This window comes from Balaenoptera musculus, chromosome 15, assembly GCF_009873245.2.
Source record: "Balaenoptera musculus isolate JJ_BM4_2016_0621 chromosome 15, mBalMus1.pri.v3, whole genome shotgun sequence".
In the NCBI taxonomy this organism is placed as follows: domain Eukaryota; kingdom Metazoa; phylum Chordata; class Mammalia; order Artiodactyla; family Balaenopteridae; genus Balaenoptera; species Balaenoptera musculus.
The window spans coordinates 73,444,378-73,469,326 of NC_045799.1; the positions used below are offsets into that span (position 1 = coordinate 73,444,378).

General features: G+C 38.6%; 1 protein-coding gene across 4 annotated transcripts in view; it reads left to right on the forward strand.

The window, feature by feature from the left end:
• The window catches only part of TPST1 (tyrosylprotein sulfotransferase 1), a 132,730-nt gene that overhangs the window by 94,218 nt on the left and 13,563 nt on the right, over nt 1–24,949 (forward strand). The gene's annotated exons all lie outside the window — the stretch shown is intronic.

The window sequence follows — 24,949 nt, forward strand, 5'->3', positions numbered from 1 at the left end:
CCTTTTCTTCTCTTGTGTTTCCCACTTAGAGAAGTTCCTTTAGCATTTGTTGTAGAGCTGGTTTGGTGGTGCTGAATTCTCTTAGCTTTTGCTTGTCTGTAAAGCTTTTGATATCATTATTCTGAATTCTTTTTCTGGAAGGTGCCTATCTCCACTTCATTTAGTTGTTTTTCTGGGGTTTTATCTTGTTCCTTCATCTGGTACATAGCCCTCTGCCTTTTCGTCTTGTCTGTCTTTCTGTGAATGTGGTTTTTGTTCCACAGGCTGCAGGATTGTAATTCTTCTTGCTTCTGCTGTCTGCCCTCTGGTGGATGAGGCTGTCAAAGAGGCTTGTGTAAGTTTCCTGATGGGAGGGACTCTGGTGAGTAGAGCTGACTGTTGCTCTGGTGGGCAGAGCTCAGTAAAACTTTAATCCGCTTGACTGCTGATGGGTGAGGCTGGGTTCCCTCCCTGTTGGTTGTTTGGCCTGAGGCAACCCAACACTGGAGCCTACCTGGGCTCTTTGGTGGGGCTAATGACAGACTCTGGGAGGGCTCACGCCAAGGAGTACTTCCCAGAACTTCTGCTGCCAGTGTCCTTGTCCCCACGGTGAGCCACAGCCACCCCCTGCCTCTGCAGGAGACCCTCCAACTGTAGCAGCTAGGTCTGGTTCGGTCTCCCCCGGGGTCACTGCTCCTTCCCCTGGGTCCCGATGCACACACTACTTTGTGTGTGCCCTCCAAGAGTGGAGTCTCTGTTTCCCCCAGTCCTGTCAAAGTCCTGCAATCAAATTCCACTAGGTTTCAAAGTCTGATTCTCTAAGAATTCCTTCTCCTGTTGCCGGACCCCCAGGTTGGGGAGCCTGATGTGGGGCTCGGAACCTTCACTCCAGCGGGTGGACTTCTGTGGTATAAGTGTTCTCCAGTCTGTGAGTCACACACTCAGCAGTTATGGGATTTGATTTTACTGTGATTGCGCCCCTCCTACCGTCTCATTGTGGCTTCTCCTTTGTCTTTGGATGTGGGGTATCTTTTTTGGTGAGTTCCAGTGTCTTCCTGTCAATGATTGTCCAGGAGCTAGCTATGATTCTGGTGTTCTCACAAGAGAGAGTGAGAGCACATCTTTCTACTCGGCCATCTTGCTTCCTCCTCCCAGAATTCATATCTTTCATCATATTTTTGAAAATAATTTCTATTACCATTCTTCGTTTCATTTGAAAATATGAACTCTTATAATATTTCGAACATTTTCACTATTATATTTGTTGTGATCTGTGATCAATGATAGTTGATGTTACTATTATAATTGTTTTCGACACCTCAAAGCATGCCCATGTAAGACAGTGAACATAATTGATAAATGTTTTGTGTTTTCGAGTGGCAATTCCCCCATCTCTCTCCCTCTTCTCGGGCTTCCCTGTTCCCTGAGACATAGCAATATTGAAGTTAGGCTAATTTATAACCCTACAATGGCCTCTAAGCGTTCAAGTGAAAGGAAAAGTTCCACATCTCTTACCTTACATCAGAAGCTAGAAATGATTAAGCTTGGTGAAGAGAGCAAGTAGAAAGCTGAGACAGGCTGAAAGCTAGGCTTCCTGTATCAACAGTTAGCCACGTTGTGAATGCAAAGGAAAAGTTGTTGAAGGAAATTAAAAGTGCTACTCCAGTGAACACACAAATGATAAGAAAGCAAAGCAGCTTTATTGCTGATATGGAGAAAGTTTTACTGGTCTGGTTAGAAGATCAAACCAGCCACAACATTCCCTTAAGCTAAAACCTAATCCAGGGCAAGACTCAAACTCTTCAATTTTGTGAAGTCTGAGAGAGGTGAGGAAGCTGCAGAAGAAAAGTTTGAAGCTAGCTGAGGTTGGTTCATGAGGTTTAAGGAAAGAAGCCATCTCCATAATATAAAAGTGCAAGGTGAAGCAGCAAGTGCTGATGCAGAAACTACAGCAAGTTATCCAGAAGATCTAGCAAAGATAATTAATGAAGGTGGCTACACTAAGCAACAGATTTTCAATGTAGACAGAGCTGCCTTACACTGGAAGAAGATGTCATCTAGGACCCTCATAGCTAAAGAGAAGAAGTCAATGCCTGGCTTCAAAGCTTCAAAGGATAGGCTGATTCTCTTGTAAGGGGCTAATGGAGCTGGTGACCTGAAGTTGAAGCCAGTGCTCATTTACCATTCTGAAAATCCTAAGGCCCTTGAGAATTATGCTAAATCTATTCTGCCTAGGCTTTATAAGTGGAGCAACAAAGCCTGGATGAAAGCACATTTATTTACAAATACTGAATATTTTAGCCCACTTTTGAGACCTACTGCTCAGAAAAAAAGATTCTTTTCCAAATATTACTGCTCATTGACAATGCACTTGGTCACCCAAGAGCTCTGATGGAAATGGACAATGAGATTAATGTCATTTTCATGCCTGCTAACACAACATTCATTCTGCAGCCTATGAGTCAAGGAGTAATTTTGACTTTCAAGTATTATTAGTTAAGTAATACATTTCATAATGCTCTATCTTAGACAGAAAATGATTCCTCTGATGGATCTGGGCAAAGGAAATTGAAAACCTCCTGGAAAGGATTCACCATTCTAGGTGCCATTAAGAGCATTCATTGATTCATGGGACAAGATCGAAATCTCAACATTAACAGGAGTTTGGAAGAAGTTGATTCCAACCCTCATGGATGACTTTGAGGGGTTCAAGACTTCAGTGGAAGAAGTAACTGTATATGTGGTGGAAATAGCAAGAGTACTAGAATTAGAGGTGGAGCCTGAAGATGTGACTGAATTGCTGCAATCTCATGATAAAACTTTAATTCATGAGGAATTGCTTCTTCTGGATGAGCAAAAAAAGTGGTTTCTTAAGATGGAATCTACTCCTGGTAAAGATGCCATGAAGACTGTTGAAATGACAGCAAAGGATTTAGAATATCACATAAACTTAGTTGATAAAGCAGCAGTAGGGTTTGATTGACTCCAATTTTGAAAGAAGTGCTACTGTGGGTAAAACGCTATCAAACAGTATTGCACGGCTACAGAGAAATCATTCATGAAAGGAAGAGTCAGTCAGTGCAGCAGACTTCATCGTTGTCTTATTCCTAAAAACTGCCGCAGCCACCCCAGCCTTCAGTAACCACCACCCTGACCGGTCAGCAGCCCTCAACATCAAGGCAAGACCCTCCACCAGCAAAAAGATTACAACTCACTGAAGGCTCAGATGATGGTTAGCATTTTTTAGCAATAAGGCATTTTTAAATTAAGGTATGTACATTATTTTTAGACATAATGCTATTGCACATTTAATGGACTACAATGTAGTGTAAACATTAGTTTTGTATGCACTGGGAAGCCTAAAAATGTGTGTGACTCACTTTATTGCAATACTTGCTTTATTGCGGTTGTCTAGAACCAAACCCACAATATCTCCAAGGTATGCCTATGTTATTTACTGGTGTTGTTGAATCTGCATAGCTGACATTGATAGAAGTTCAACATTGCTTTTTTCAAGTATTCATTTTTGGGACTTGAAATCTTGAATAAGCATCAATGGGCTTCATGTGAATTCTTCATATATTTTTCACTTAATGTATTTTGCATTTCTGCAAGTGACACATTCTCCTAGGTAGTGATTTGACAGGCAAGAGAGCATACAAAGACCTCATCTTGTAGCGAAAACCTATTGATCATGTTTTATAATTGAAGGAAGATTGTGCAGACTATTGCCAGTTCCTTTCTGTTTTTCTACCATTTTTCAACCCAGAGATGCTTCTTTTTCCTTCCAAGGAGATAGTAACAATACCCCAGAAGCCTTCTGCCTGCCCCTCCAAATTATTTCCTCCTCTTCTTTCCTTCTTTCCACAGATAACTTCTCTCTTGAATTCTGCCATCATGGATTTAATTTTGCTTGTTTTAAAATTTCATATAAAAAAAAATTTCATATAAATGGAATCACACAGTATATTTTCAGGAAAGGAAAAAAGCAGTGTCTGACATCTAAGAACTGATCTGACACAACTTCTAGGCCATGGTTTATTAGAAACTGGCTTGGTCAGATAGTTGGACTTCCTTGTCCACCCCATCTCTGCCTTTAAAAGCCTTCCATTTTGTACAGCTCCTTGGAGCTCCTCTCTCCTTGCCAGATGGAGTGCTGCCTGATTTATAAATTGTTAAATGAAGCCAATTGGATCTTCAGTAAAAAAGCAAATAGTAAAAAAAAAAAGAAAGAAAAAGAAACTGGCTTGGTGCTGACCACTAGGACATGTTGGTCTCATATTGGGTATAAATGATCTCACAGAACACCAACACAAGATTACTCTTTAACCATGATGAACTGAGAAAAGACAAGGCCACTTTATAATTTTGTTTGAGCACAGAAAATATCAAGGTCACTGTGCAAACCACAGAATACCCAATACCCACCTCTTGTTTAATATGAGTTGATTGCTGCGTCTTACAAATAGCTTTAGTCTCACTTCTAGTCTTCCTTCCTTTTAGATAAGATTTATTAAGATACCCAGTTATAGAATCATCCCTGCTTGCTGACAGCACCCAGTCCGGAGCAAACCCCTGTTTCCTTGGACTCTTCCCAAAATCACCTAGCCAAAACCTGAATCATGAAAGTCCTTTCTAATACTCTTTTACTGAGACATCCCCCATTTCCCATGTTGTGTGTCTTCCCTTGATTAAATGAGTAATGAATTCACCATGTTCAGCTACAGCTATATTCCTGGTAGTCTTTAGCTGGAAGGTATTGACAGTATTCTTTTGTGTCTGGTTTCTTTCCTTTAACATTCGTGAGTTTCATGTTGTTGCATTTCACAGTAGTTCATTTTTGTTATTTAATATGATACTATAGTTACACAACTATTTGGACATTTGAGTTGTTTATAGTTTTAGGGATTTTTTTTTTTTGACATTAATTCTTGCAATTTATTTTTTATTATTATTTTTTTTCACACACACACACTGTATTTTATTTTTACAAGAGATAAATAGACTGACACCAAGCATTGTACATGGATGACCACAACAAAAGCAACAATGATTGCAATTACCAAACATGAAACACACTCATACTATGTCATAATATTGACTTAGGGATGTTTTAATGTTGATATACAATATCCTTGTACATGTCTTTTGATGAAAATGAGTATGCATTTTTGTTGAGAATATGCCTGAGATTTACATTAGGAGTTCCCAAGACCACTCACAGTAATCCAAAATTCAGTTGCAGTTGATTATAGCAAAAGGATATAAAGTAAAATCTACAAAGCGAAAAGGCATATGGGGGAAACTCTGGAGGAAACCAGGTACTGTCTTTCAAATGTCTCTCACAGTGGAGTCACACAGGATTTGCTTCATTCACCCAGCAACATGTGTGACAACACATGTGAATTGTTGCCAACCAGGGAGCTCACCAGAGCTTTTGAATCCAGAGTTTTTATTGGGGGTTGGTCACGTAGGCATGTAGACCCCTCCAGAGAAAAAACAGATGTTCACCGTAAATAAATCACTAACATAAACTATCTGCTCAAACTGGTACAGGCTGGCCCAAGGCCTCAGACATGCAAAAACATTCTTATAGACAGAACATTCCAAGCTCAGATCCCAGGAGCCAGCCAAGAGCCAGTCCTGAAAATAGGCCTTTCTTGGGAATGTGCAACATTTGAGCAAGCTAGGCCTGCCGAGTTAATCTTTTCCTTTACAGAATGAATGTATGGAGGGCATTTGTATGTGCAAATTTAGAAGATAATGCTGAAGAGTTTCCCAGAGTGATTATACTCTATCACTAGCAGGTGTATGAGAATTTCAGTTACTCTACATTGTCAGTATTTGTTGGTCAATCTTTAAAATTTTAGTCTTTCTTGTAGGAGCGTAGTGATGTTTTATTATGGTTAAAATTTGTATTCCTTAATTACTAATGAGAGTGAACACTTTATGTTATTTGCCACTAAACTATGTTATGAAATGCCATTTCAAGTCTCTTACCCAATTTTCTACTGAATCATTTGCTTTTTCCTTAATGATTTTTAGAAATTCTCTACATATTTTGATGTGTGGAGTTTATATGTATTTCACATATCCTTCTCCCACTTATCTGCCTTGCCTTTCTCTCCATTAAGGCTGTCTTTTCAAGAATAGAAGTTCCTGGGACTTCCCTGGCGGTCCAGTGGTTAAGACTCCGTGCTCCCAATGCAGGGGGCACGGGTTCGATCCCCGCTCAGGGAACTAAGGTCCGCATGCTACATAGTACCGCCAAAAACAAACAAACAAACAAAAAAAGAATAGAAGTTCCTATGCTCAAGCTAATGAATGGTTGCAGGTATGTCTGAGTATAGATCCCTTGTACTGAGATGTCTCTGGAAAGAATGAGATGAAGATTTATTACTTTTTTTGGTCTGCTCAGCATCTTTAAGCTTTGGAAATGGGCTGTCAGTCATGTAGCCCTGCCTTTCCTGTCATGGGGATGAGGGGAATGAGGGGAGGAGGGACTGGCTGGACTTAGGCTGGCCAATCAGATTACTCAATATCCCTGGGCTTAGTGAATTGTCTGGGAGATCATATGAACCAAGGGGGCCAGAGTATTTTCATAGATTGATACAGATGCTGAGGGAAAGGGGTTCTCTTTCTTCTTACTGGGATTGGAAGCCAAAAGATGATGTAAACTAGAGCTAATGGAGACATCTTTCCCACCATTTGGAGAGAGCCTGTCTGAGGATGAAGTCATTGTGATGATAAATTTGAGGACACTTGATAACATGAGGGAAACATATCCTTTTTTATTTCCTTGAGCTATTTTGATTTGGGTCTCTACTATTTACTATCTGTGTATTTTGACTAATATAATACCAATTACCCAAATTTCTCCTGGTACTAAAACTGATATTGCCTCTGAAAAATGTTCAGCTGCTAATCAGAAACTAATGTGATTTTCTGAAAAATAAAAACATCTGTTTCTAATTTTAAAAAAGTTCCTAATTTTAATGCCTAGTTTAGTATCCTTTTCTTTATGTTTAGTGGTTTTGTTATACCATTTAATAAATCTTTTTCATAATCCAAGGCCATGAAGATATTCTCCTATGTTATCTATAAAACCTTTATTGCTTTCCTTTTCTCATTTAGATCTGTAGCCTACCTGGAATTGATTTTTTTTATTGTGGTAAAAAATGCATAGCATAAAATTTACAATCTTAAGTATTTTTAACTGTACAGTTCAGTAATATTAAGTATATTGACATTGTTGTGAAACAGATATCCAGGACTTTTTAATCCTGCAAAATAAACTTTCTACCCATTAAACAACTCCCCATTCCTCCCGTCCCCTCAGCCCCTGACGGCCACCATGCCACTTTCTATCTCGAATTTGACTCTACTCTAGGTACCTAATAAAAGTGGAATCATACAGTATTTGTCTTTCTATGACTGGTTTATTTCATTTAGCATAATGTCCTCAAGGCTCATCCATGTTGTAACATATGACAGGATTTCCTTCCTTTTTAAAACTGAATGATACTCATTTATATTTATATACCATATTTTGTTAATTCATTCATCCATTGATGGACATCTGGGTTGCTTCTACCTTGTGAATAGTGTTGCTATGAACATGGGTGTGCAAGTATCTCTTTGAGATCCTGCTTTCAATTATTTTGGATATATACCCAGAGGTGGGATTGCTGGATTATATGGTAATCTTATTTTTAATTTTTTGAGGAACTGACATGCTGTTTTCCGTAGCAGATGTACCATTTTACAGTTGTACCAACAGTGCACAAGGATTCTAATTTTATACATCCTTGTCAACACTTGTTATTTTCTGTTTTTTTTTTTTTTAATAGTAATCCTAATGGGATTACTAATGGGTGTGAGTGGTATCTCATTGTGGTTTTGATATGTATTTCTCTGATGATTAGTGATGTTGAGCATCTTTCCATACGTTTGTTGGCCGTTTGTATATCATCTTTGGAGAAATGTCTGTTCAAGTCCTTTGCCTATTTTTTAATCAAGTTAGTTGCTTTTTTATTATTGAGTTCTAGAAGTTCATTATGTATCCTGCATATTAACTCCTTATCAGATATACGATTTGCACGTATTTGCATTTCTTTAGAGTTGGTTTCTGGAGTGGTTTTTTGGTGGGGGAACGTGCATATCTCCCTCTTTCTTCGTGCATATCTCCCTCTTTCTTCGTATGCCTTGTGGTCTTTTTTTGAGATTTGGGTGTTTGACAAAATAGTCACCTCTCCCATTCTTTATGTACTGGCTTTATGCATGGGGAAGATCTTCACTATCAGACCAGCTAGAGGCACTAAGACTTCTCAAACCTTTTTTGATTTGCCTAGTCACATTGCAAGTGGCCTGGATATATAGGGAGTGGAAAACCAGGGCCACTTTTGCAGTCTACCACAGGGATGGTTTCGAATCATGGATGATTTTTCTGTAATAGATAAATAATATCTATGTTTCTTCTTATGTCAGTTTGTTGTGTTTTTCAAGAGCTTGTCCATTTCTCCTGATATTTCAAACTCACTGGCAAAACAATTATAGTATCCCCTAACCTTTTAAAATATTGGGTGAAATTCACATGACAATTAATGTTTTTGAAGTGTACAGTTCAGTAACATTCAGTTCATTCACAATGTTAAACAATCACCAACTCTTTCTACTTTCAGTACTTTTATGTCATCTCAGAAGAATAACCTTTCAGTAATCATTCCCTATTCTCCTTCCCCTTACCCTGTGGGAACCACAAATCTGCTTTCTGTCTCCATGGACTTACCTATTATGAATATTTCATATAAAAGGAGCTGTACAATATGTGTTCCTTTATGTCTGGCTTATTTCACTTGGAATGTTTTCGTGGTCCATGTATCCTCTTTAAGGCTGCATAGTATTCCATTGTATGCGTATACCACATTTTGCTTATCCATTTGTCCATTGAGGGACAGTTGGGTTATCTCCACCTTTTGGCTATTATGAACAATGCTGCTATGAAAATTCATGTATAAGCTTCTGTGTGGATATATGGTTTCATTTCTCTTGGATATATACCTAGGAGTGGAATTGCTGGGTCGTATGGTAATTTTATGTTTATCTTCCTGAGAAACTGCCAAACTGTTTTCCACAGTGGTTGTGCCGTTTTACATTCCCATCAGCAATGCACAAGATTTCTATTTCTCCACTCCTCACCAACACTTGTTTGTTTTTTTTTTTTTAATTAATTTTATTATTTATTTATTTTTGGCTGTGTTGGATCTTCGTTTCTGTGCGAGGGCTTTCTCTAGTTGTGGCAAGCGGGGACCACTCTTCATCGCGGGGCGCAGGCCTCTCACTGTCGCGGCCTCTCTTGTTGCGGAGCACAGGCTCCAGATGCGCAGGCTCAGTAGCTGTGGCTCACGGGCCTAGTTGCTCCGCGGCATGTGGGATCTTCCCAGACCAGGGCTCGAACCCGTGTCCCCTGCATTGGCAGGCAGATTCTCAACCACTGCGCCACCAGGGAAGCCCACCAACACTTGTTATTTCAAGTTTTTTAAATTCCAGCCATCCTAAAGCATGTGAAATGGTATTTTATTGTGGTTTTGATTTGCATTTCCTTACTGACCAATGAATTTGAACATCCTTTCATGTGCTTGTTGTCCATTTGTATCTATTCAAATGTTTGTTTAAATCCACTGCCCATTTTTTAATTGGGTTGCATTTTTGTTGTTGTTGAGTTCTTTATATGTTCTGGATACCAAACCCTTATCAGAGGTATGACTGCAAATATTTTTCCCATTCTGTAGGTTTTCTTTTCATTCTCTTGATAATGTCTTTTGATAGCCAGATACAAAAAGACAAATGTTATATGATACTACTCATTTTAGTTGCCTGGAATAGTCAAATCTATAAAGACAGAAAGTAGAACAGTGGTTATCAGGAGCTGGTGGAAGGAGGGAATTAGAAGTTATTATTTAATGAATGCAGACTTTCAGTAAGGGGTGAAGAACAAGTTCTGGAAATGGATAATGGTGGTGGTTGCACAACAGTGTGAATGCACTTAATGCCACTGAACTGTACACTTGAATATGGTTAAAATGTATTTAACATCAAGTGACATGTATTTTATATTAAGTATATTTTACCACAATAAAAACAAAAGAAAAAATATAATAATATGTTTCCAAGGATGTGGAGAAATTAGAACCCTAATACAATGCTGGTGGGAACGTAAAATGGTGCAATCACTTTGGAAAACAGTCTGGTAGTTTCTCAAAAAGTTAAACATCAAATGGACAAAGGCCTTGAATAGATATACAGATGGCCAATAAGCATATGAAAAGATGCTGGTCTTATATTCTTTTATTAGATGGTCAGTCAGGTGTGGCTACAAGAATCAGAGGAGAGACTCAGGAATACAAAGTTTCTGGTACTCACAGGTCTAGAGAGAGGAGCCCATGCAGGGCTACATGAGAATGCCGCCAGGGTGGTCAGGAGGCAGAAGACAGGAACAAGGAGAAGGTTTAAGTCAGAAACTTAATTAAGATTTCCAAGGGAATGGCAAGACAGGGCAGGGTGAACAGTTTAAGACTGGCTATTTTTAGTGATTTTGGTGGGATGTGGGCTATAGGGATGGTCCCTACTTACCTGGTACTTGACTTGTGATGATTAAGGCAAAGGAATATTGTCTACTGTGGTATAGGGGCCAGATAGAGGAGGCTTGGCCCTGGATTATTGGTTAATTTGTATAACAAAAACATCCTTCAGGTGAGGCCCTTTGCTGTCTCTAAGAATTGGCTAGTCCTGGAGGGGCAATCTCTAACCAGAAAGGTTTTGTTTTGTTTTGCTTTTTAATGATGGCAAAACATCATAGTATACAATACAGTGCTCAATATCACTAGTCATTAGGGAAATGCAAAGCAAAATCACAGTGAGATACCTCTTCACACCCACTGGGATAGCTACTATTTTAAAAAGCAAGGAAAGGAAATTACAAGTGTTCGTGAGGATGTGGAGAAATTGGAACCCCCATGCATTGCTGCTGGGAATGTAAACTGATGCAGCCACTTTCTGACAGCTCCTCAAAAAGTTAAACATAGAATTACCACATGACCCAGCATTCTGCTTCTAGGTATATACCCAAAAGGATTGAAAGCAAGGACTCAAACAGATTTTTGTTCACCTGTGTTCATGGCAGCATTATTTACAATAGCCAAATGGTGGAAAAAACCCAAATGTCCATTGATGGATGAATGGATAAACAGGTGATATCCACACAATGAAATATTGTTCAGCCTTAAAGAAGAATGAAATTCTGATACATGCTTCAACTTGGATGAAAATTGAAAACATTACACTAAGTGAAATAAGCCAGACACAAAAGGATAAATAGTGTATAATACTCTACTTATGTGAGATGCACAGAATAGGCAAATTCATAGAAAAAAATCAGATTATCAGGGGCTGGGCCATGATTTTATTTCTATAAAGCTCAAAGTTACTCTCATTGGAGGAGAGAGATACTTTTTGACTAGAAGGAGGCACAAGAGAGGCTGCTGGGTCATGTTCTATTTCTCAATCTATGTTCATTCTGTAAAATTTCATTGAGCAGTTCAGCCACAATTTGCACATTTTCCTTTATATGTTATACTTTAATTAAGTTGTACTTAAAATCGGGAGGGGAAGAGATATCTGAATTTCAGTTTTTAAATGCCAGAGTAAAAGATAGCCATTTTCTTATCTTGGAAATCATCTAAACACAATAACCGTAACAAGAAATAGAGACATAAATTCTATGTTTGACACTTGGAGAAATCCACAGCCCCAAACCGCAAGACACTGAGGAAGAGTAGACAAATGCAGTGAAGAGAAAACAAAAATGAGAGGGACTTGTTGAGAGAAAACATTAAGGAATGATCAACAAATGCAGTGAAGGTCAAGGAAAGGTGAGGGGGACACCCAATGTGGACGCTTTTAGGCAAGAACACAGGATTCTACAGAATTGGCAAGCACTGAGGGCAAAACCAACAGTCTTTTTTTTTTCAACTGGTGCTGGAAACCAATTTATTTAACCGAAAAAGTCGGGGACGGAAGTGACAGCGTCTGTGGGTAAAATCAACAGTCTGTAACAAGAACAGTACACAGCCAAGTTCCAATAGCTTCCCTAGACAGGGTTTGGCATGAAATATCACAAAACAGGGAAGATGGGGACTAAACACAGACCATTTAAGCCATATTTGTATAATGCTGTTGTGAAGTAGGTTGAAGGAGAGTTTTAGCAATGAAAGCAGCTTTGCAGTGTGGATCTTTGTTAGTTGTAGAGAAGTAAAGGTAAAAAACCCAATTCTCACACACAATCTGTATCATAAAGAGAATTCCTACTAACCTGGAATGTAGCCCTGGTCCTTCCCCAGTGTGAACCTCTTATAAATATTTGACATATGAACAACTCTTCTCTTTCAAAAATGAATAATAAGGCAAAAAGGATCAGCACCAGATGAAAATTTGACCAAGTATATAGCCCTGAATTAAAAAAAAATAATGAAAAAAATCACCTTGAAAAATTATTATAATTATTATTAATTATATAGAAGGAGATATGAAACAGGGCATGTATGTGTTGTTTGTAGTTTTGATACAGGAGACAAGATTTGTCTCCTACCGAGACTTGTGAGGCATTTCCTAAATGTAGGAAGGGGATTCAAATCCCGGGCAGCCACAAAGAGTAAAACTACTGCTATGTGGAGATGTACAGCGGGAGAAATACATGCACACACAGGGTTTGGTCTCCTTTTCACTGATTTCAACACTTACCAATCTCTGTTAAGTAAATCAGATTTTGTTTTCTGTCTTTCTGCCGCAGTACTGATTTTGAGCTCTTCAATCTAGTTTAACTAAATATCTTAATGGAGTGAAGGTGTGACATACTTCCTTGTTCTTAGCCTCCCCTTTGCTTTACAGGTCTGCTTCTCTACACAGAATATGATTGTCCTAGCCTTGCTTTCCTTTTCTCATCGTGTCCATTTTATTTATTTATTTATTTATTTATTTATTTATTTATTTATGGCTGCGTTGAGTCTTCATTGCAGTGCGCGGGCTTCTCATTGCGGTGGCTTCTCTTGTTTCAGAGCATGGGCTCTAGGTGCGCGGGCTTCAGTAGTTGTGGCATGCAGGCTCAATAGTTGTGGCACATGGGCTTAGTTGCTCTGCGGCATGGATCTTCCCGGACGAGGGCTCGAACCCATGTCCCCTGCATTGGCAGGTGGATTCTTAACCACTGCGCTACCAGGGAAGCCCCCCATTTTTAAAAAGGAAAATAAGGCAAAGCACTTGTATCTGCAACATGCTTTTTCTAGAATGGCCTTCGAGGCAAGAAAAAGAGATCATGATTAGAGGTCTTTGAAAATGTGCTATATTCTTTCATTCATATGTACACACACACACACACACACACACACACACACACACACACACACATTATAAGCCTTACTAATGTTGGGGCCAGGGAGAATTTCTTAGATTTTCTACCTTTTTTTTTTGGCTACTTGGCACCAATTGGTTCCTTCATGAACATTTCAAAGTGCAATTAAACAAAAGGGAACACTTTTTCAAAAAGCTATGTAATTTCTTATCAAAAAATAATTTTAAATTCTTGAGTTATTTTATTTCTAACAGTAGAACTGAATAGAATGAATAACAGTATTCTATAAGGTAATGTCATATGTAGCCCTGAAGGGTCAGCAGGTTCAAATCAGGGAGGGCCAGATGGAGTTGCTTCTTCTGCTTCTCTGCTCAGTGTATACTGTAAGTTGGCCTCAGAAACTGTTCTCAGTCCATCATCTGTAAAAATGGAGACCACTATGAAAGGATCTCTTCATTCATTTCTTTTTTTTATCCAACTGTGTTCATCCCTGGATCCAGGATATACAGATGATTAAAGGTTTATCCTTCTCCTTAAGAAGTATGCTGAAAATAGATCTGTAATTAACTATAATTCAACGTGATAACTGCCATAGAAGTAGGGTATTTGGGATGCCATGTGGACACAGAAATGGCCCTACTGGATTCTCATGTTTAAAGGATAAGTAAAAGTTCCCTAGTTTGAGGGGCTTCCCTGGTGGCGCAGTGGTTAAGAATCTGCCTGCCAACGCAGGGGACACGAGTTCGAGCCCTGGTCTGGGAAGATCCCACATGCCGCGGAGCAACTAAGCCCGTGAGCCACAACTACTGAGCCTGCGCGTCTGGAGCCTGTGCTGCGCAACAAGAGAGGCCGTGACAGTGAGAGGCCCGCGCACCGCGATGAAGAGTGGCCCCCGCTCACCGCAACTGGAGAAAGCTCTCGCACAGAAACGAAGACCCAACACAGCCAAAAATAAATAAATAAATTTAAAAAAAAAAAAAAAAAGTTCCCTAGTTTGAGAAAAGAAGGAAAAAGCACCCCAGTGAAGGAAATTGATGAAATTATTATTGACTGTACTTGTATGAACTATCCTTCATTGTTTCTGAAAACTATGTTCATTACAGTTACCTTTGAATAGAAATGACTTAGCATTCTTGCCTGATAAGTGTCCCATAGTAAAATGATGCGATTTCTTAATCATTCTGCATGCTAAACTTTTCTCCCCAGGAAATCAAAGTCCTAATGCTATAATTGTTATATTTATACTGCTTTCTGTAGAGGTTCCTATAGTTACTACATGTTCACAATTCAATTTACATTCCAATCCATCGTGTCCAACTTCACCCAAAAGTCAATACACTTTTTTTTTTTTTTTTTTTACCTTTTAGCATATCTATTTATTTTTTTATTTATTTATTTATTTTTTTTAAACATCTTTATTGAAGTATAATTGCCTTACAATGGTGTGTTAGCTTCTGCTTTATAACAAAGTTAATCAGTTATACATATACAATATGTTCCCGTATCTCTTCCCTCTTGCATCTCCCTCCCTCCCACCCTCCCCATCCCACCCTCCCCATCCCACCCCTCTAGGTGGTCACAAAGCACCGAGCTGATCTCCCTATGCTATGCGGCTGCTTCCCACTAGCTATCTATTTTACGTTTGGTAGTGTATATATGTCCATGACACTCTCTCACCCTGTCACATCTCACCCCACCCCCTCCCCATATCCTCAAGTCCATTCTCTAGTAGGTCTGTGTCTTTATTCCCGTCTTGCCACTAGGTTCTTCATGGCTTTTTTTTTTCTTAGATTCCGTATACATGTGTTAGCATACTGTATTTGTTTTTCTCTTTCTGACTTACTTCACTCTGTATGACAGACTCTAACTCCATCCACCTCATTACAAATACCTCCATTTCATTTCTTTTTATGGCTGAGTAATATTCCATTGTATATATGTGCCACATCTTCTTTATCCATTCATCTGTCGATGGACATTTAGGTTGCTTCCATGTCCTGGCTATTGTAAACAGAGCTGCAATGAACATTTTGGTACATGACTCTTTTTGAACTATGGTTTTCTCAGGGTATATGCCCAGTAGTGGGATTGCTGGATCGTATGGTAGTTCTATTTGTAGTTTTTTAAGGAACCTCCATACTGTTCTCCATAGTGGCTGTATCAATTTACATTCCCACCAACAGTGCAAGAGAGTTCCCTTTCCTCCACACCCTCTCCAGCATTTATTGTTTCTAGATTTTTTGATGATGGCCATTCTGACCGGTGTGAGATGATATCTCATTGTAGTTTTGATTTGCATTTCTCTAATGATTAATGATGTTGAGCATTCTTTCATGTATCTGTAGGCCATCTGTATATCTTCTTTGGAGAAATGTCTATTTAGGTCTTCTGCCCATTTTTGGATTGGGTTGTTCGTTTTTTTGTTATTGAGCTGCATGAGCTGCTTGTAAATCTTGGAGATTAATCCTTTGTCAGTTGCTTCATTTGCAAATATTTTCTCCCATTCTGATGGTTGTCTTTTGGTCTTGTTTATGGTTTCCTTTGCTGTGCAAAAGCTTTTAAGTTTCATTAGGTCCCATTTGTTTATTTGTGTTCTTATTTCCATTTCTCTGGGAGCTGGGTCAAAAAGAATCTTGCTGTGATGTATGTCATAGAGTGTTCTGCCTATGTTTTCCTCTAAGAGTTTGATAGTGTCTGGTCTTACACTTAGGTCTTTAATCCATTTTGAGTTTATTTTTGTGCATGGTGTCAGGGAGTGTTCTAATTTCATACTTTTACATGTATTTGTCCAATTTTCCCAGCACCACTTATTGAAGAGGCTGTCTTTTCTCCACTGTATATGCTTGCCTCCTTTATCAAAGATAAGGTGACCATATGTGCGTGGGTTTATCTCTGGGCTTTCTATCCTGTTCCATTGATCTATATTTCTGTTTTTGTGCCAGTACCAAACTGTCTTGATTACTGTAGCTTTGTAATATAGTCTGAAGTCAGGGAGCCTGATTCCACCAGCTCCATTTTTCGTTCTCAAGATTGCTTTGGCTATTCGGGGTCTTTTGTGTTTCCATACAAATTGGGAAACTTTTTGTTCTAGTTCTGTGAAAAATGCCAGTGGTAGTTTGATAGGGATTGCATTGAATCTGTAGATTGCTTTGGGTAGTAGAGTCATTTTCACAATGTTGATTCTTCCAATCCAGGAACATGGTATATCTTTCCATCTATTTGTATCATCTTTAATTTCTTTCATCAGTGTCTTATAATTTTCTGCATACAGGTCTTTTGTCTCCTTAGGTAGGTTTATTCCTAGATATTTTATTCTTTTTGTTGCAGTGGTAAATGGGAGTGTTTTCTTAATTTCACTTTCAGATTTTTCGTTGTTAGTGTATAGAAATGCAAGAGATTTCTGTGCATTCATTTTGTATCCTGCTACTTTACCAAATTCATTGATTAGCTCTAGGAGTTTTCTGGTAGCATCTTTAGGATTCTCTATGTATAGTATCATGTCATCTGCAAAGAGTGACAGCTTTACTTCTTCTTTTCCGATTTGGATTCCTTTTATTTCTTTTTCTTCTCTGATTGCTGTGGCTAACACTTCCAAAACTATGTTGAATAATAGTGGTGAGAGTGGGCAACCTTGTCTTGTTCCTGATCTTAGTGGAAATGGTTTCAGTTTTTCACCATTGAGGACGATGTTGGCTGTGGGTTTGTCATATATGGCCTTTATTATGTTGAGGAAAGTTCCCTCTATGCCTACTTTCTGCAGGGCTTTTATCATAAATGGGTGTTGAATTTTGTCGAAAGCTTTCTCTGCATCTATTGAGATGATCATATGGTTTTTCTCCTTCAATTTGTTAATATGGTGTATCACATTGATTGATTTGCGTATATTGAAGAATCCTTGCATTCCTGGGATAAACCCCACTTGATCATGGTGTATGATCCTTTTAATGTGCTCTTGGATTCTGTTTGCGAGTATTTTGTTGAGGATTTTTGCATCTATGTTCATCAGTGATATTGGCCTGTAGTTTTCTTTCTTTGTGACATCTTTGTCTGGTTTTGGTATCAGGGTGATGGTGGCCTCATAGAATGAGTTTGGGAGTGTTCCTCCCTCTGCAATATTTTGGAAGAGTTTGAGAAGGATAGGTGTTAGCTCTTCTCTAAATGTTTGATAGAATTCACCTGTGAAGCCATCTGGTCCTGGGCTTTTGTTTGTTGAAAGGTTTTTAATCACAGTTTCAATTTCAGTGCTTGTGATTGGTCTGTTCATATTTTCTATTTCTTCCTGGTTCAGTCTCGGCAGTTTGTGCATTTCTAAGAATCTGTCCATTTCTTCCAGGTTGTCCATTTTATTGGCGTAGAGTTGCTTGTAGTAATCTCTCATGATCTTTTGTATTTCTGCAGTGTCAGTGGTTACTTCTCCTTTTTCATTTCTAATTCTATTGATTTGAGTCTTCTCCCTTTTTCTCTTGATGAGTCTGGCTAATGGTTTATCAATTTTGTTTATCTTCTCAAAGAACCAGCTTTTAGTTTTATTGATTTTTGCTATTGTTTCCTTCATTTCTTTTTCATTTATTTCTGACCTGATCTTTATGATTTCTTTCCTTCTGCTAGCTTTGGGGTTTTTTTGTTCTTCTTTCTCTAATTGCTTTAGGTGCAAGGTTAGGTTGTTTATTCGAGATGTTTCCTGTTTCTTGAGGTAGGCTTGTATTGCTATAAACTTCCCTCTTAGCACTGCTTTTGCTGCGTCCCATAGGTTTTGGGTCGTCGTATCTCCATTGTCATTTGTTTCTAGGTATTTTTTGATTTCCCCTTTGATTTCTTCAGTGATCACTTCGTTATTAAGTAGTGTATTGTGTAGCCTCCATGTGTTTGTATTTTTTACACATCTTTTCCTGTAATTGATATCTAGTCTCATAGCGTTGTGGTCGGAAAAGATACTTGATATGATTTCAATTTTCTTAAATTTACCAAGGCTTGATTTGTGACCCAAGATATGATCTATCCTGGAGAATGTTCCATGCGCACTTGAGAAAAATGTGCAATACACTTTTTTAAAAAAACATTATTGGAGGAGCAGATCATGCTTCTGAGCTGATTAATATTTTTTCTTCTTGATATAGAGAGTATAGTATTAATAACATTTGTCCGTTGTTTCTAGCACAAGATTATTGAATGCTTCAGGGGCCTAGTCTGAGACTTGCAAAGCTGCCAAAATATTTTAAGACAAATGAGAATATGTAAACATACATGTTATCAGCTGTTTCATATTTGTGTTTTAGAGATAATGAGTCTCTAGTGGGCCACAAGAGCCCAGTGGGATTAAAGATGTAAATTTCAAAATCTAGATTCCTTACTACATTATCATATCTGGCTGGAGTTGTGTTTTCTCTGCATGTGAAACTATCAAGTCATTGTTTCTCAAGGGGGAATGCTCTGTCTATTAATAAAAATAATGAATTGCATAACAAATAACAGCAGGCCAAGCATGGACCAGTGATGAAAGTTTGTCATGAACTGAGGATTATGAATAATCCAATTCTGTGCACTTGAGCACACTTGGAAAGAGGATGGCAAGAAGAAAGAGGGAAGGGAGGGAAGGAAGGGAGAGAGGGAGGGAGGGAAGAGAAGGAGGGAGGGAGAGAGGAAGGATTAACTATATTATAGAGTTTACAGTGAGTTTACAGAAAGGAGGAATAAATTAGGTCTGAGCTTACAGTGAAATTTGAATTCACAACCAGGGGTTATGAGACTAATCTTTTAACCCTTAGAGAGAGAGAGAAAGAGTGTGTGTGTGTGTGTGTGTGTGTGTGTGTGTGTGTGTACACATATGTGTATATGTACCTACACTTTGAGCAAAACAATTTATATGTACACACATACACTTCGAAGAAAACAATGAGCAAAAGCAACACCTTAAAGTCTGCAGTGCACATAGTATGGTCATTAGTATGTGTTTCTGGAGATTGTTTAAAATTCTCTTATTTTGAAAGAATGTTTTGAGTTAAATCAGCAATTGGTACTTCACAGCCTACAGGCCAAATCTGGCCTGCCACTTGTTTTATAAATAAAGTTTTAGTAGAACACACTACACTCATTTATTTACATGTTGTCTATGTCTGCTTTCACACTACACAAGCAGAGTTGAATAGTTGGGAAAGTGACTGTAGCCTACAAAGCATAAAATATTTACTCTCTGGCCTTTTACAGAGTAGGATGCCAACCCCTGAGTTTAATCCTCAATTTCAGCCCCTTCACAAATTATATATTTCTTATAATCTAATGAGCTTTCTAAGGCTAATATATTTGTTCTGTTGAAAATTGTTTTGATCTCTCTGATTTTTTCCCAACTTTTTCATACTTATAGAAAAATTTGGAAAACATCTGTATACCTGTAACAGATTCATTAGTTAAAATTTTGCCATATTTGCTTCATCTCTCTATGTACATGTATACACACATGATTTCTTTTGTTTTGTTTTGTTTGCTGTTGAATTATTTGAAAGTTGCAGATATTATGCTCCTTCAGCACACATCTCTAAGAATAAGAGCATTTCCTACATAAGTCATTGTTTTAAAATTTAAATATACATGTACGGGCTTTTTGTTTATGTGTAAGAACCATTTCATTTCTATAGCATTTTATTCAACCCTGTGATCCTATTTATAAATGGGATTCCAAGTATAGTAATTATTTATCTATTGATTATAACCTGAATAATGGTCCCCTAAAGATTTCCATGTCCTAATCCCTGGAATCTGTAAACACGTTCATTACCTTATATGTCAAAAGGGACTTTGTACATGTAACTAAGGAATCTTAAATGAAGAGATTATCCTGTATTACCTGGGTGGGCCCAGTGTAATCACAAGGGTCCTTATAAGAGGGAGGCAGGAGAGTTAAAAGGCAGAGAAGGTGATATGACATTGGAAGCAAAATCAGTGAAAGAAATGTGACAGCGCTACGCTTCTAGCATTGAAGATGGCAAGGCTAAGAATTTTCAAACCCATTTCAAAACCAGCAACTCATGGCTCCTTTTTTTTTTTTTTTTTTTTAAACAGTGTTTCCCTCAATATCTCTCTTCTCTTGCATATTTTACTATAATTATCAAGAAGAAACCTAGTGATACCTTCAATACTTTGCTTGGAAGTTTCCTTAGCTGGACCATCCAGTTCGTTTGGCTCATTTTCTACTTTCTGTATAACTGCAGCTGACAGGGTTGCTAAACTTTCTGTTACTGTGTTATAAGATCCCCCTGCCTCTAGTGTCTAATCAGGTGTCCCTGCATTCCTTAAAACCTGCGCAGGTAGCCTCCTCAACGTCTAAAATCTACTGCAATTCATGTCAATTTAGGCTTTTACTGCTGCTCTCCTTAAAGTCCCTCTAGCTACCTCCTCCTGCCCAGTTCCAAAACTTCTGCCACATTTTAGGTGTTTGTTACATTATCACCCCACTTATGACACCAAAATCTGTATTAGTTATTTACTTAACCATAGCAAATTACCCTAAAATTTAGGGTAATTAGCTTAAAACAACAAATGTATTATCTCCCAGTTTCTGTAGATTAGGAATCCAGGTGCAGTTTATCTAGATACCTTGGGTCAAGGTCTTTCGTGAGGGTGTGGTCAAACCGTGAGCCAGGACTGCAGTCATCTCAAGGTTCAGTTGGGAGAGGATCCCTTTCCAAACTCCCTCCTGTGAGTGTGGGCAGGCCTCAGGTCCTTGCTGGCCGTTGGCTGGAGATATCAGTTCTTTTGCCGCTTGGGCCTCTCTAGAAGGCAGTTCACAACATGCAGCTGGCTTCCTTCCAATCAAATAAGCAAGAAAGAGTACCCAAGACAGAAGAAACACTTTTGTGACCTAATCTCAGAAATAACATCCCATCACTTTTGCCATATTCTAGTTGTTAGAAGCAAGTCACTAGATCCAGCTCACACTTAAAGGAAGGGGATTACACATGTCATGGATACCAGAAGCAGGGATCCTGGGGGCTCAATCTAAGGGAATGTGGCCACAAACACTTTTAGCATGAAAATAATTTAGAAAAAGTTTAATATTCTCCATAAGATCAAGCCAGATTCAGAGTTAGGCCTCATAACATGTCTGACACTTTCTCCTGTAAATTGTAGAAGCTTGACTGTCTGAAACCCTTGGGGAACCCATCATTCTAGAAAGTCAGGTTTCTGGACAGATTTGTCCCATTTAAGACCAAACCTTAATATTTTGGTGTAGAATTCCTCTGCATTTTGATGACATATTTCTTTACCTTCTTAAATAAATAATTGATCATAATTTAAATTTTCATTTCATCCAAAGGAAATTACTGTATGTGTTATAAAGAGAAAAATGCCCATCTTCTCTTTATATAGGATATAGAACTGTTGGTCCCTTTCTTAAAGAACTCAAGGCTTCCTGTCTGCCTTTTATAATTTCTGTGTCTTCCTTTGTTTCATTTGTCACTTCTCAGTTATCAGTACTTGCCCATTGCCTTCCTGTTTGCTGTATCTGATGGCTACATGTTGAGACCAGATAACTTACGATGGTTAAAACTGTGTAAAGGAAAAGGGACCTAATGGAGGACTGGATCTGCAGTCTTCAAGTGTGTTAACGACACCCATTTTAGCTGCTTGGAGACTTTTGCTTACACCTTAATTGTAAACTATTACTACAGGTGAGGCTGTGGTAACAGGTGAGGTGATACTGGGCATAGTTGGTCAGTGGCTGATTAATCTTGTAAGAAAGCTGAAAGTGGCCTGAGGACAAGTAACAAGAATGATGCATTGCTTGCTTCAGCCAGTATTCAGAACCCCTTCTTTCTTGGGTTTTTGAAACTTCACAGGCAGCTTAGATAAATTCTCCTCCCTTCTCTAGCTCTGTAGTCTAGGTAATTCCACAATTGAAGGCTTCGCTTATAACAGAGTTAATTATATCTCACTCCAGAAATTTGAATCTGACTTTAGTCTATAAACCCAAAACAGCAAATACAATTTACTTTTCTATTTGACTTATTTCTTTTGAAATGGTATACGTCACCAGCCAAAACCTCTCAAATGGAAGCGTGCTATCACTATCACAAGTAAAAGCTATAAGGCAGGGTTAAATATGCGGACCTCACATTTTTATATGCATTTCTTTTAGACCTTGTTTAGTGTTTTGCTCTGTGAGAAGATCAAGAGCAGTGTGGTAATCTTTACAAATTGTTAGACACAGACCAGGAGGCCTGCTAGAGGGGGCAAGGGTGGAACTGAGAAAGTATTCCTTGTGGTATTCAGGCTTTGAGAAACTTCTTTGAGAATCGCAAAATGTTAGAGCTTGGAAGGGAGTGGTTAAAAAAAACCCCTTAGTCCTTTTCCCTCAGCTCCAGTGTCTTGCGAATAGTTAACAATACAGCTAAAGGTTATGGGAAGTACACATCTCTCCTTCTTATCTTTTTTCTCTGCATAACATAGAATTCCTTTTCCAGTAGTAATGTGTTCCTTTACTTAGCAGTCTTATAAATAATGGTTTCCAGCTTCTGCAAAGCTTCCAGCCACACGTTACTCACATGGACCTCAGAGAACATACATACTATGAGTACACCCTCACCACATGTTTCTTTAAAACTAAGTACTGTTGGGTCCTTTAATTTTAGCACCTCTTCTCCTTTTCTATCTCCAGCTTTGCAGAGACCACCAAACTAGAGACCCCAAACCCGTTTGTCACCACTAAAACATAATATATGAAGATGGAAAGCTGTTGTAGGAATAGAAATGACTTAGCAGAGTGGAAGATAGCTGAATTTATATGCAAGCAGAGGAACAAGAAACAAGCCAGTTCACCCTGAACCCTACAAAAGCTCAGGGATTTGGAAACATCAGGTATTAGGGGAGGGGGATGAGGTCTGATACTAAAAAGAGAGAGATCGAAAGTCTGTATAGAGCAGTTAGACTTCCAGATCACCACCCTTCCCCTCCCCTTGCAGAAGAAGTGCATTCTCTTAGAGGGAAAATAGGGACGTTAGGAATAGAGTTAGGGCTCCAAATTGAAAACCAGAGCATTAACTGAAACTCTGCTTTCTGAAAAAATAAATTATCATTAGATGATGCCTCAATCCTCTACCTCTACCCAGCTGAAGAATGCTGGTACCAAGGTAAGAGATTGTGGTGCTTTCTCTACGTTCTTAACTACCCCCCCAAAAAAGCCTACAAACATGATACATGGAGAACCCTGACCAAAAAAAAGCTGGCTGAGGAAGTATACCTGAAATTAGACTCAACCCTCATAAACAGAACTCTGCTTCATAGCCAAGACTCACTGGACGTTTGTAGAACATCTCTAACATGAAAGAGACTAAAAGAAAGATAAAAAAGAACCTCAGAGGAAACAAAGTGTAAAGAGCAAAAGAAACGTAAATGAACTATAATTAACGTTCTTAAAAAGTAGAACAGGGACTTCCCTGGTGGCGCAGTGGTTAAGAATCCACCTGCCAATGCAGGGGACACGGGTTCAAGCCCTATTCCAGGAAGATCCCAGATGCCGCGGGGCAGCTAAGCCCATGCACCACAACGACTGATCCTGTGCTCTAGAGCCCACGAGCCACAACTGCTGAGCCTGCCTGCTGCAACTACTGAAGCCCGCGCGCCTGGAGCCCGTGCTCCACAGCAAGAGAAGCCACTGCAATGAAAAGCCCACACACTGCAACAGAGTAGCCCCCGCTCGACACAACCAGAGAAAACCCGCACACAGCAACGAAGACCCAATGCAGCCATAAATAAATAAATAAATAAATAAATAAATAAATTTATTTAAAAAAAAAAAAGTAGAACAAAAAGACCAAGAGATGACTTGGAGAGGAAAAAAAAATTAGAGGCTTAATTCAAGTGGCCTAACATTTGACTAATCGGAGTCCAAGAAAAATAGAGAAAATGATGAGTGGGAAATTATCAAAGTAATAATTTAAGGATATTCCCAAGAACAGAAGGACATGCATCTCCAGTACCAATGAGTGAAGAAAATGAGCCTCATCAAGGCACCTTATTATAAAATTATAGAACCACCAGGGATAAAGAGAAAATTCTTAAGTCTTGCAGAGTGAAAACAAAGGTCACATACAAAGGACCAGGAATTAGAATGATACCAGCCTTGTCAACAGAAACATGGGAAAATAGAAGACAATGGAGCAATGCCGTAATTTCAGAGAGAAAATTACTATATCCTAGAATTATATAACCAGATGAACTTTCAGCCAGGTGTTAGGATAAGATAAAGACATTTTCAGACATGCAAAAAGACAAATACTGTATATTATCACTTATATGTGGAACCAAAAAAAATAAAGCAAGCTAGAGAATATAACGAAAAGAAACAGACTCACAGATATGGAAAACAAACTACTGCTTACCAGTGGGGAGAGGGAAGGGGGGCGGGGCAAGATAGAGGTAAGGGATTAAAAGGTACAAACTACTATTGTAAAATAAATAAGTTACAAAGATACATTGTACACCACAGAGCATATAGCCAACATTTTATAATAACTATAAACGGAGTATAATCTTTAAAAATTATGAATCACTATGTTGTACACCTGAAAC